Consider the following 13,391-nt stretch of genomic DNA (forward strand, 5'->3'; position numbering starts at 1 on the left):
CTCACCATCCTACGATAATAGCTGCATGTCAACTAACTTTCACCTTCCAATACTCCAAAGAACTGGAAAGGATGAGAGTGTGTATGCAACAAACAATTTTAAATGGCAAGCTTGATGGAGTCAAAAATAAACATATTATAAATTCTCCATGGTTGCCTGCTATTGGAAGGCCTACAAATAGCTTTAGTACAACTGAACTAATGTCTGCCTTGAAATACAACAGTGGATTATGTAGCAATTGTGTCTTTCATTTACATCTGCTTTCCAAAAATGAGACAGTTTGGACCTCAGCAAATTTCTTCTACAAGAATTACACGAGTACCTCACAGTCATCACTACATATTTTACCTGATGATGTCAAAAAGATCAGCTTCTTCCCTGATAGGTTACCACAAGCTAGTCACTTTTTGTTTCAATTTAGTCAGGCATTCTAGAACATGGTACTATGCAGGGCCTTTACCTACAACTTTTTGGCCTGATAAATATCAGGCCAACATTTATAATTAGAATAACACAATGCCTGCAGGAATGAGATTAGTGGCACTGTTTGTTCCTAGGCTTTGCCTATATTACTACAATGTTTTAGGGGCATTGATTAACCACAAAATCTCTCAAGGGACCTATGCTGCAGTATCTTAAGAGAGTGCTACTTACCTTAAAGCAGTGAACAGTGGAGGTCATCAGATTTATACTGCCTGATCTGTGCAGTCAGGTAGTGAGGACTATCTATGCCTTATAAACTGCCCACAAGAACTTTATTTAAAAACGATAGTCTGTCTAATCCAGGTATCATTATTCTCCTCTTAAACTTTTATGTAGTCAGACTTAAGGACTAGTCGTTGAACGAAATGGGCAGCTCAGTCCCTTTGCTCGTTTTTCCTCCTGCTGTCTCCAGTCTTTTGTTAATGGTCTAGTCACTGATTACTAGCCTTGGAACTCCAGGCCAGGTTAAACTCTCCCATGATGATAGTCCCTTCCTCCTACACATATGAGCAATGGAACAGATGGCAAAAAAACACTTCGAAACATTTTATGGAGGGCTACAGACACAGTACTGCAGTAGATTATTTAGTCCAGCCATTAAGACTTTTATTCCCATCTATTCTTCTATATACCTCTACATTCAGCAATTCTGTGACTTTTTATGTACTACCTTATAAGGAAAGGAGTTCCTTTTCTGACTGCTTTATTCACTCTGGCTTTGAATAAAGCAGACTCCCATATCAGTAACTCTGGAATAAAACATCAAGAGACAGCTATATTTCTGTGAAAACAAACATATCCATGATACTAATGTCAGTGCATACATCCTTGTTCAAAACAACAGTGGCAGTACACTTCTCATTTTAAAATAGCCTAAACCAAGTCCTTTCCCATCACTGTCACTCTTGTCTTCTCCACAGTGGCTGACCACATCTAGCTACCTAGACAGTCTCAGACTGAAAAAAAAAAAAAAAAAACTAAAATGATATTCTTGTCTTTGGCAAATATAGGATCATAGAAGATTACTAGGCTATTGACCCAGAGTTCATTTTAAGCCAAATAGTTTCAACCCAATGTAATACCGTAGAAGTATTAGTCAATACCCAAGACTGCATTCAGTGATAACTGCCCATGTCCACAAGGGTTGTAGGCACTATCCCCGGTAAGAATTTACAGTGCCCCATCCATTCGTTTAGGTTCCTCTTGAACAGCATCAGAAAAGTGGTCTGTTTCACACAAATTGGTAGCCTGTTCAAAGACGTGGCAGTCACTGGGAGACAAGCTTGCTAAAGCATGTCCTACTTAAGTCACAGACCATATTTAAGTCCCTGGAACAGGTAGCCCTAAACCCATTTGATTTACGGATATCCAATACATTCATTAGATTTGGATCTTGGGTTGCTCTGTAGGCCAGGCATAAGTCTCCCCTAAAAAGTCTATACGATACAGAGTATAATGGCAGGAACTTTAGTCGGTCCATGTAAGGCACAACTTGGAGGCCCTTGATCTTCTTTGTTAGAAACCTCTGAGGTCTCTCTAATTGCTGCAGGTGCTTAGTACTGTACATACCAAATGGGGCATTATACTTAATTAAGGGCTGGATAAGTGGTGAGTATAGGGTGTTATAACTACTTTATTAAAGGCATCACCTCAAAAGCAAATCAAGTGAGGTAAATGGAAAGCTTTCCTTACAATGGCAGACATGGTGGGGTCGAAGTTAAGGTCATGGTCAACCTGTGATCCCAGGTCATTTACCACTTCATGGGTATTGTATATTTGACAGTGTGAAGGGACATTATTGGTGCTGAAGGGAATGATGATGCATTTGTTTGCATTCAGTTTGAGACTGTGACAAATACACCAGTCGCTGGTCTGTATGAGACCCTCCTGGAGTATAATGACGACATTTGTGGATTCAATGACTGTACCTAGTTTGTAGTTGTCTACAAACGTAGTCAGCCACAACCCTTTAGTTTTGACATGAACTTCTGAGAAGTATATACCAAACAGTAGGAGGCCCAGTGCAGACCCCTGTGGCAGCTCTTTGGTAACAGGTCTGCTGGGTGATGTGGAGTCACCCACTTTGATAGTGAGCCAGTTGGCAACCCATCTTACAATGAAAGTGTTTACATTCAGTTTGCTAAGTTTATTGGCAATGAAGTGAATGTAGGACTGTGACAAAAGCCTTTGCCAAGCGGAGGTGTGCTCTATGCACAGATTTTCCTTCATCAATGGCCCTGGTCACACTTTCAAAGAAATCTACCAGATTTAACAGGCAGGATCTGCCCCTCACAAAGCCAAATTGGGTAGGATCGGAGGTTTGGAGGTCACCCATGTCTTCATAGGTCCATAGGTGTTTACTAGGCTAATGACCACAAGGGCTTTTTTAAGCCTAGCCATGCATCCCAAATCTCTGACAAGTTCAGATATCCTTGATAAGTGTAAGCATGGGCCTGGGAGATGAACCATTTACAGGTTACCTGTGTCCTTTAGAGACATAGCTGCCCAAACCAGGGATACATTTCCAGTTTCCTATCCAACTGTCCAGGTTGCACTTAAATTGGGTTAGAGAGGAACTCTGCTTCACCTGGATGGGAAGCCTGTTGCAAAGATGGGGTAGTCTCTGGGATACATACCTATCTCTCCAGCAGGTCCTACTTATATCACAGGCAAGGTTTAAGACTTTAGAACAGGTAATTCTGATGCTGTTTGTTTTGTGGATATGCAGGAGGTCCATCAGAGTAGGGTCTGACAATGCCCTGTATGCCAGGCATAGATGTCCCCTCAAAAGCATGTAGCAGACAGAATACAGGGATAGGGCCTTGAGGCAGTCTGCATAGTATGTTACTTATGCCCTGTATTCTTTTAGTGAGGAACCTCTGTGGACATTGTTGAATATGCCTGGTTAGGCACCTATCAAAGGGGCACTGTGCTCAGTGATAGGTATGATGAATGCTGAATACAGTGGAACAATGACTTCCTTGGACTTGGATGTCATACCTTTGTTTATAAGTTGTGCAACACAGAATTATTTCCTTACCACTGTAGACACATGATGATCAAAAGCTAGATTACTATGTATGTGTGTCCCTAGGTCCCTGACTACTGGGTCACCTCTAAGGGGTGTGTTGTCAATTTGATAGTTACCAGGAATGGATGACTTCCCAAAGGATACTATTATGCATTTCTTGGCACTTAGTTCGCATCCATATCTCTTTATTTATGAGGTCCATAATAATACATTCCATGGCCTTACAGATGAGGCCGGTCAGGCTTATGGGTCTGTAATTTCCCGGGTCTGTTGCTAGACCACCTTTTTGGAGGGGAATAACTGTAGCTGTTCTCCATTCCACAAGAACAAAGCCTATGGTTAGACTATGACTAAAAAGAGTACTTAGTGTTGATGCTGGTTCATGTTTTAGCCTGTTTAGAAGACAGCCTGGGATGTTATTTGGTCCATAGAGGCTGTGTTTTTTGCCTTAGACAGGGCTTTGAGGATCTGTTCTTCAGATATGTAAGGTGGGGGTGGGGGGGTGGGGGAGAGTTTGTTTTAAGTGAGAAGGGGAAAAGAGAACGAAATTTTCACCAGACCTATCTGCTACCAGGTTTGCTATCACTGTGGGGTCAGTGTGTGTGATACCGTTGACCACCAGTTCTGCACATGCTTGGGTCCAACCCTTCAGGTTATGTAAGTAGCTGTAAAAGGCCTTATGGTTATCCTTGGCAATACCCGCTAGGTTTCTCTCAAAGGAGCTCTTGCAGGATTTGACAAGTTGTGTTATTTAACTGTTAATGCTGAGGAGGGTGCTCTTCCACTGTTGGGTCCTTGTCTTTGTTTTCTTGGACAGCAACCTTTTGTGTTTATTGTAGTTTGTTGATGCTGGAAGTCCACCATGGCAGCTTGATTTTATTTGGGGCTTTGACTTTGATTCTATCTAGTACAGGCAAGTTTATATTTTATTTTTTATTTATTTACATTTGTTGACTGGGTAGTGTCCGACTGGGCAAGTAGCCTGTTTTCAGCAGAGACCCGGGGAGAAAAGCTCCAGTGCAGTAACAAATTAGTTAAGAATCCAGTAGTCATGAACATATATAGGAAAAAAGCATTTAACATAGTTACATAAGAATACAAGTAGTAATGAATACAAAATAATAGCAAACAAAAATGCAATTAAAGTTAAATAATAAACATGTCAGATATAAGGAGTACAGTATAATAAAAATACAGAGGAATACAAAATCTATCATACAAAAAATTTGTCAGAGAATAAGCAAGTCCATTTGAAGAAACATGAGGTTATAAGCACTAACTGTTTAAAGGTGCTGAAGAGAGGTACATGAAAAGGGAGATTGTGAAGTAATGGGAGAAAGGAACTATTCAGGAGCAATAAAAGGGGCAGAGAGAGTTACTATTGAGATAATCTTTTAGGGTTTTTTAAATGAGGACAAGTTGGGATTTTTTTTTTTGGATGTGCTGAGGAACTGCATTCCAGTCTTTAGCTATTTTATAGGAGTAGAGGGAGTCACCATAAAAGCTGTGAGACTGGGTAACTTTTAGCATGTCTGTTGGAAAATCTAAGGGACCTACAGGTAACGTTAGGTTGGACCAGGCTTGAAATAGCAGGGCAGTTACTGGGGTTGTTTATGACATTATGGGCAAATGTAAGTAGGTTTAGTGTTAACTGGTTGGGAAGTTCCAGCCAGTTGAGTTGTTGCAGAATGAAGCAGTGATGTGTTTTACAGGGCTGATTGGCGGCACTATTTTGCTATAGTAGGGTTCTAGGCTATTAAGGTTAGTTTTGCGAAGGTTGGTGAAGACAGGTGAGCAGTAGAGGAGGGTAGCTAGCAAGTGAGATCTAGCTGTGGCTAGTCTGGCTTGGTGTGTAAGGTATGGTTTTGGCCCTATAGAGAGTTCCAAGTTTGGAGTGGACTTTTTTGTTTGTTAGTGTGATGTGTTTATCAAATTTTAGTCTATCATCTACTGTAACACCTAGGAGCTTGGTCTGATTTGTAGGATCTATTTCTGTACCATTAAAGGAGTAAATAGAGAGAGGTAGTGAGCTGAGCAGGGTTGACTTGTTAGTGAAGATAATTAACTTGGTCTTGCTTGGGTTAAGGATGAGTTTATGGTTGGAGAGGTAGTTTTCAATGCCAAGAAAGATATTTGCATTTTATGTTGAAGTTCTTGGGGGGAGAGGGCTGAGCAGATAAGAGAGGAATTGTTGGCATACTGGATGATAGTGGTAAGTTGGGTGGTGAAACTTAGGTTGCTGGTAAATATGACAAAGAGGAGGGGACCAAGTATGGATCCTTGGGGTACCCTAGTGGTGACTGGTAATAGCAGTGAGACTTTGTTCTCCCATTTTGTAGCCTGTTGTTGGTTAGACAGATAGCTGTGGAACCATGTTAGGGAAGATGAATTGAGATCATAAGTTGCAAGTTTGTTGAGTAGCAGTTGATGGGATACAGTGTCAAAGGCTTTTGACATATCTAGGAAAATTGAAGAGACTGGCTGTCCTTCACTTTTGAGGCAATGGATAATATCTGTAAAAGGTACAGTGCTGTGTATGTACTATGTTTACGTCTAAAAACGTGCTGAGAGCTGGATAGTTGGCTGTTACTAGTGAAGTGATTCATGAGTTGTTGGTGTATACATTTTTCTACAATTTTGGCTATGGGAGGGAGGATAGCGATGGGTCGATAGTTTGCAATAGCTCTAGAGAGGCTGCCCTTGTCCAGGGGTATGATGTGAGAAGTTTTCCAGAGGTGAGGCACATACTGTCCTGAGATAGAGCAATTAATTAGGATGGATATGGGGTAAGCGATGGATGGAGCAGCTACGTTTAGAAATTTGCTGGGTAGTTGGTCGGCAGCAAGACAGCAGGGTTTTAGCTTGCTTAGGATTTTTTTTATGTAAGAAGTCTGAATGGGTTTAAAGGAGAAAGAGTTAGTGCTTTCAGTGGTATGGGCAGAGACTGTGAGTGGTAGGTTTTCTTTGCTATCTAGGAGGGAGGTGATAGAGTTGATGAAGTGAGAGAGTAACTGTGAGGCTAAGGGTTCAGAGGTATTAGATGTAGAGGGAGCAGGGGTGAATATTTTACCAAGGTTAAGGAGGTGGTTGATATTTTGCCAGAACTTTTGAGGGTTGTCTTGGAGCTTTTGTTGACAGGTTAGAAAGTAGTTATTTTTCTTTTTTTTTAATCATTGCTTACTTTTTTCTTAGTTTGGTTTCTTAATTGCTGATATAGGGTGAAATCACGTTTGTCTTTGGTTGTATGATATAGTGACCAAGCTCGATCTGTTTGTTTAATTAGAAGTTTAGTCTCATTAGACAGCCATTGTAATTGTTTGGATTTGTGGCATATTTTCCTGGTTGGGGCAAGATCATTTAAGATGGCAAGGAAAAGAAATACACAAGTGATTGTACAGGGCATTAGCGTAAGATGCAGTGTAGATACCACTTTCAGCTTGGGGTGGGGCTTGGAATCCATTTATATCTTCACCTAGAAGGGTATAGTTTGCCTTGAAGTTTTTTAGTCTGATTTCACCCTTTGTGAGTTCTGGTGTTAGTGTCAGTTAAAAGGTGACTGATTTGCAGTCAAGTTTTAACTAATGAGGGTCCAACAGTTGCAGCAGTGCACCTGTTTCACATGTTGGTGAGGATCAGATCTAGAATGTTTATTCCTCTTGTTAGGGTATGAACAATTTGCTCCAGGGCATTTGAATTCAAAGAGTCAAAGAACTTTTGTGCTAGAGAAGGTTTCCCAGTTAATGGTGGGATAATTGAAATCCCCCATGACCAGTGTGTTTGGTAAAATTTGGATTGTCTTCAGTTTGGTTAAGTAGGCTTCATGGGTGTTGTGACCCATGGGAGGGGGACCTATAACTGGCTAAGACTTGAATGGGGGTCTTACTCACTGTAACCTGGACCTGGAGTAACTCTATGGAGCTGTCCAGTCTAACTAGATGGGGGGTGAAATTATCTTTAATATAGATTGAAACACTGCTTCCTTTGGTTTTTCACATGTTCATTTTGCAGTCTAAAGGTGCGGAAGGCATTGTAACCTTGCAGGGCTAGGGTACACTCTAAGGCCTTAAGTCCGGTTTCTGTGACTGCAAAGACATATAGATCTTCTAGTGACAGAAGTGCTTTCAATGAGTGCAGTTTTTGATTTGAGCTCCTAGAATTTAGCAGCATGACCATTATTTTGTTCTGACTGGGTAATTTCACTTCAGTAATGCTGTTTTCAAGACCTCGCCTAAAAAATGCACTATGGAGGAGGCAAGAGCCTTTGCCAGGTGCAAACAGTCTCTGGCAAAGCAGTGAGGTTTGACAACCATGGCTTCCTAGGCAGATAGGAAATTGATCCACTTGGAATGACACCAAAAACTAAGCCAATTATTGAAATCAATCACTTTTTGTTTATTCCATGGCATCATTCTAGGTGAAGGCAGTATGTTGCTCAAGGCCAGGGACACACCTGCCTGGGGGACATACTCAGACAGCTCAACCATGTCTATCTTCATATAGTCCAGCGAGGTAAGCCTCAGGTCATTCACACCAACATTAACTATGACAGATTCGTAGTGGTACTTGTTGCTGAGAGATCTGAGTGAATGCGTGATTTAGCGAATCCTGGCACCGGATAGGCAGGTGACCGTGACTTTCTCCTTGTCCAATCTGGTGAGTGGAACATCCATGTGTCTCACTTCTAAGTCTCCAATAACAAGAAAACTTTTTTTTTTTTTGTAGTGTTATACCTTACGGGCTTGGTGGGTGAGACACTGGTGTTGGTGTCATGGATGCTGTGGTGTAACACTGAAGTAATTTACTGCAGTTTTGGAAGTACTTATAGACATCTGTGAAAAAGATTCCAAAATATGGATCAAAGTTACTAGAATCTTTAAAAAAGCATGAGGAGTACCTTATTTTTTGTAAAATACAGGCAACCAAATACTTGAAGCCATGCCTAGAAGAACATATGACGTAAAATGTATTTGGGAGGTAATCTGAAAATCAGCCACCTTACAAGTTCTCAAAATGTCCTAAATGAAATCTAAGCTTATCCTAAAAATGGTTAAACACCTCTAGATGGCCATCTTAAAGAAAGTGAGCAGAGTGCTGCAAAGTCTTCCTTAGGAAGCTGTGATAATTACCATCCAGTCTGTACCACTACCGATTCTGAAATCTGCAGCCAAGTATACTTACCTTTGCTACCTAGAGCTCTGACAAGAACGCACAACACAGAAAAGGAAAGGGTGCTTACTGTAATGAGTACTGCCTTCGTGCTGATAAACTACCCAGTGCACACAAACGATTTTCAGTGACCAACATCATGTTAGAACCTGACGGAGCTATGCCGACTATCACTGCATTGTGGTGCTGAAGTGATGGTGTCAGAACAAATACCTGACATCCAGTGATATAGAAAATACTGCACTGCTAGTGCCAACATAACTATATATGATGCAATACTCTGCTACAATAAACAAATATATTTTTTACATCTTAATCTGCAGATATAGTAATAGTTTGTTCACAACACTAACATTAGTAACATACTTCAACCCAGGAATCTATTCTTGCTCTGCAGTTGGATAATAATGGACAACTTGAACAGAAAGATGGGCGGTAAATGGTAAAATAAGTACAGCACATTTAGTATAATCTGCCTTACACAGGAATGTGAGAACTACATTATGCAAGCAATCACAGGGACAATAAAATGCCTACCCATATATAGGTTTAAGCAGACACTCATACATTCTTGCCACCATTTTCCAAACATTTAATAAGTGTTAACCTCCCAATTCAAGCAGGGTTGTCTATGAAAACTCTTGTCTTAGTCATAAAAATTATCCCTAAACACAGCTATAGTAGTACTTTGTTTTACCTGTAGTAGTAACTTATTCCACATGCTGAGAATACACTGAGTTAGGAACCTTCCCCTCCAGCACATCTTGTTTATTTGTAGGTGTAGTTTTAGGTTTCTATGGCAGATTTTTGTAGAGCTACTGGTCTTGGAAAGAAATCTAAAGTCAAATACAACTGTTTTTATCATGGCTCAAGAAACAGAGCATAGGTAGAGCAGCTGGTAAGCTACTGAGTATACGGAAAGTGAGGATAATCCATCAAGACAGTTGTAACATTTAAGGTCTTTAGTTTTGTGGTTAGAAATCTCAGGGGCATTTCCAGTTGAACAATATGCTTAATTCTATACACACTGAATGGGGCAATGTGTTCACTGAGGAGTCTAATAAGGTTAAGAGTGAAGTAGCAGGACTTACTTTATTGGATTTTGAAGAAATTTCCTTGGAAAATGGACAGATATTTCCTGACTATGGTAGAAACATGATAATCGAAAGAGAGAGAATTATCCAAGCACTCAGGTCACTCCACAACAAATACAAATATGACTCTGTCATTGTCCATGTTGGTGTGAACAACCTGAGACGTACCTCCCTGTACTACATGAAAAGAGATATGGAAGAGCTCTCCGATCTTGTAGCCCAGGCAGATATGACCCTAGCCCTGAGTAGCATTTTCCCATCTCCCAGAATTATACCGCAGTACAAGGACAACATGATTGACTTCAACAATTGCCTAAGCTTCTGGTGTCATTCTAAAGGGATCCAGTATCTGTCTGCCTGGGATGACATGGACAACAGACCACGATGCTTTGCCAGAGATGGCCTGCACCTGTCACCGGATATTGGCTAAGGTTCTTGCCGCCCATATAGTGCCTTTTTTAGGCAAGGTTCAAATGACAAATTCACCACCGTAACAGGAACAGGCAAGCAAAAACTGAGGGTGATGCTACTCACTGCTAGAAGTCTAAATCTCAAAATGCACTCACTCGAGGCACTCCTTAAAATGGAAAACATCGATATCTGTGCAGTGACCGAGACCTGGTTCAAGGGATCCAGAGAGCACCTCTGCACTACCAGGCTATAACTCATACCACACCTTTCGGCCATGTAACCTGGACTGGAACACCAAAGGTGGAGGTGTGTCCATATTCATTAAGGATAGCCATACCTCCAGGCTAGTTGCTCAGCATAATACATCAGAGGTTATCCAAGTGCAACTAACTCTGGGCAAAACTGAAATCCAAATTGTAGCTTGCTACAGATCCCCCACCATGCAATATCCAATATATAGACCCAACTGATATTGCCAACATCCTGGCAGATAGGTTCAGTGCTAACTTTACCCCCTCTCACCTCCTAAAGGGCCCATCTCTATACTGGAAGAATGCAAAGTTCCTGTAATCATGGCTGCACAGGTAAAAAAAAACACTTTCCGAAGCCAAGAACAGCATCCATGGGACCAGACAACATCCCAGGCTGTGTTCTACATGAACTACAACATGAACTGGCACCCCACCTAAGTACCATGTTCAATCATAGACTCACCTCAGGCTTTGTGCCTGCTGAATGGCGCACATCGACGGTTATCCCACTCCACAAGGGAGGAGCCACCACGGACCCCGGGAACTACCGCCCATTAGCCTGACAAGCCTGGTCTGCAAGGCCATGGAACATATCATCATGGAACTTATAAACAAAGACATTGGTAATCTCCAAACTCTGGACCTCACCCAGTTCGGGTTTGTAAAAGGCAGATCATGTCTCCTAAACCTGATAGACTTCTTTGAAGCAGTCACCAAAGCCGTAGACGAGGGTAAGGTTGTTCACACAGCCTATCTAGCTCTTGCCAAGGCTTTCGACACCATCCTCTACTCTGGAATTATAGATAAACTCACTAAACTAGGTATAAATCCCTATATGTCACAAGATGGGTTGCCAACTAGCTCACTGACAGAACCCACACTGTGAAAGTAGCAGACTCCAAATCCGACTTCAGACAAGTGACAAGTGGAGCACCACAGGGTTCAGTCTTGGGTCCTCTCCTGTTTGGTATCGACTTATCTGAAGTACAGGCTAACACAGAAGGTCTTTGGCTAATGAAGTTCGCAGATGACTGCAAACTAGGAGCCATAATCAAAACTCCTAACGAGGTGGACATCCTACAAAAGGGCCTCACTGAGACAGATGCCTGGTGTCAAAGCCATGGCACCAAGCTCAATGCCAAAAAGTGCATTGTCATCCACTTTGGTAAAACCTCTGTACCCATGAACTACAACATAGGCGGTAGTATACTTAACACCGAAAGTGTGATGAGAAAACCTTGGGACACAGGTGAACAGTAGTCTCTCCTTTGATAATCACATTGCCAAAGTAGTCAGAAAATCCTTCTATGTGGCACACCTCATCAGAAAAGGTTTCTCATCCAGAAAAAAAAGAGGTCATTGTTCCCCTCTACTCGTCACTCATTAGACGCATTATAGAGTACAACGCCCCTTTTGGTATGTACCTCACAAGACATCTACAACAACTGGAAAGGACACAGAAATACCTCACAAAGAGGATTACCGGCCTTAAACAGATGCCCTACGCAGATTGTCTCAAAAAACACCAGCTTTACTCCGTCGCATATCGCCTACTCAGAGGTGATCTCTGCCTAACATACAAGGCTATGTCAAACCCAGAGCTGTTGGACATGCTCCACTTAAGGAAATCCCAATCCCTCTGAGCTACACACTCTAGGGACCTAAACATTGTCACCACAATAAACAGAACATGCTGGAGGGATAGATTCCTGTCCCAGGGACTTCCCATACTCTGGAATAAACTACCTACCTATAACAAACAAAGCTCCTCATTAGCACTCTTCAAGAAAAATCTTGATGATTGGATGGGAAATAGGAAATTCACCCCAGGGATCACTTCTGTGGCTCTGCTCGACAGTGGCACAGGAAAATAATTTTCTTGGCTGGCAAAAGCCAAGATATCTTTTTGGCTGGGCTTGTATAGGCCCTTGGGCCGATAGCCTAGTACCTACCTATGAAGTACCCAGGATGTTTATGACTGTATCTGTCTGAAGAGAACTATTTATAACATATGAGGTGGCAGCAGCTTTTTGACAAATGCTACTGTGTTGCACTGTTTTGCTTTTGCTCGAGAGCAATTTCCATACACCAGTTATGGGCATATTCCATCCCTTGATGGAACTACTTAGTAACAGTACCCAGCTTGCAGCCATCAGTAAACTTATCTGCTGCACTTCTGGAATATTAGCGTGAATGTCTGTAAAATAAATGCAAACAGGAGAAAATCCAGTGCTGATTCCTGTGGTGCCCCACTTGTTACAAGTTTATAGAGTCAAAGAAGACACTAGCAACTCTCACAGCTTGGGATCTGTTGGGCAGCCAATTTGTAAACCAGTGGACAATGTACAAGTCTACACTGTTTGCCTAATTTTTCAGTAATACCAGCATGAACAGTGTCAAAGGCTTTGGTCAGGTCGATATAAGCAGCAAGTATAGCGTGACCATTGTCCACAGCACCTGCATTATTTTCTAAGAAGTTTACTAAGTTTAAGAGACAGGACCTGACAGAGCCAAACTGAATGGACTCTATATCAGTTAAGTTGCCTATAACTGTATAAATGAATTCTGCTATTAAGTTCCATGACTTTGCATATAAGGTTAGTGAAGTTGATGGTTATACAGTGTTCTAGTTCTGTAGAAGGCCCAATCTTGTGCAAGGGAGTCAAACTATTCTCCAGGCATCAGGCACAAACCCTGTGAAAAGTCAGAGGTTGAAGAGTTAAGTTGATCAAAGAGGAATAATTAGTACATAGACAGTATAAACCTGGTACTGATGAGAATGCAGGCTAGCATGTTGTCGAATCCCATGCAGCCTACCATGTTGTCTGATCCCATGGAAGCATTATCTGAGCCTATGACAGGGATAATAAGACTTGTTCTGAAGTGATTTAAGGAGAAACTACATTTTCAGGGAAACTGGGGGAAGCAACATGGGTAAGTGAGGTAAAGTTTGCA

At 41.6% G+C, this 13,391-nt stretch overlaps 1 protein-coding gene across 1 annotated transcript in view; it reads right to left on the bottom strand.

Moving 5' to 3' along the window:
* EFL1 (elongation factor like GTPase 1) overlaps positions 1-13,391 on the bottom strand; it is a 1,877,823-nt gene that overhangs the window by 1,089,457 nt on the left and 774,975 nt on the right. The window lies entirely within an intron of this gene.

Source organism: Protopterus annectens, chromosome 7.part0, assembly GCF_019279795.1.
Source record: "Protopterus annectens isolate FY-2018-M chromosome 7.part0, PAN1.0, whole genome shotgun sequence".
NCBI lineage: Eukaryota > Metazoa > Chordata > Ceratodontiformes > Protopteridae > Protopterus > Protopterus annectens.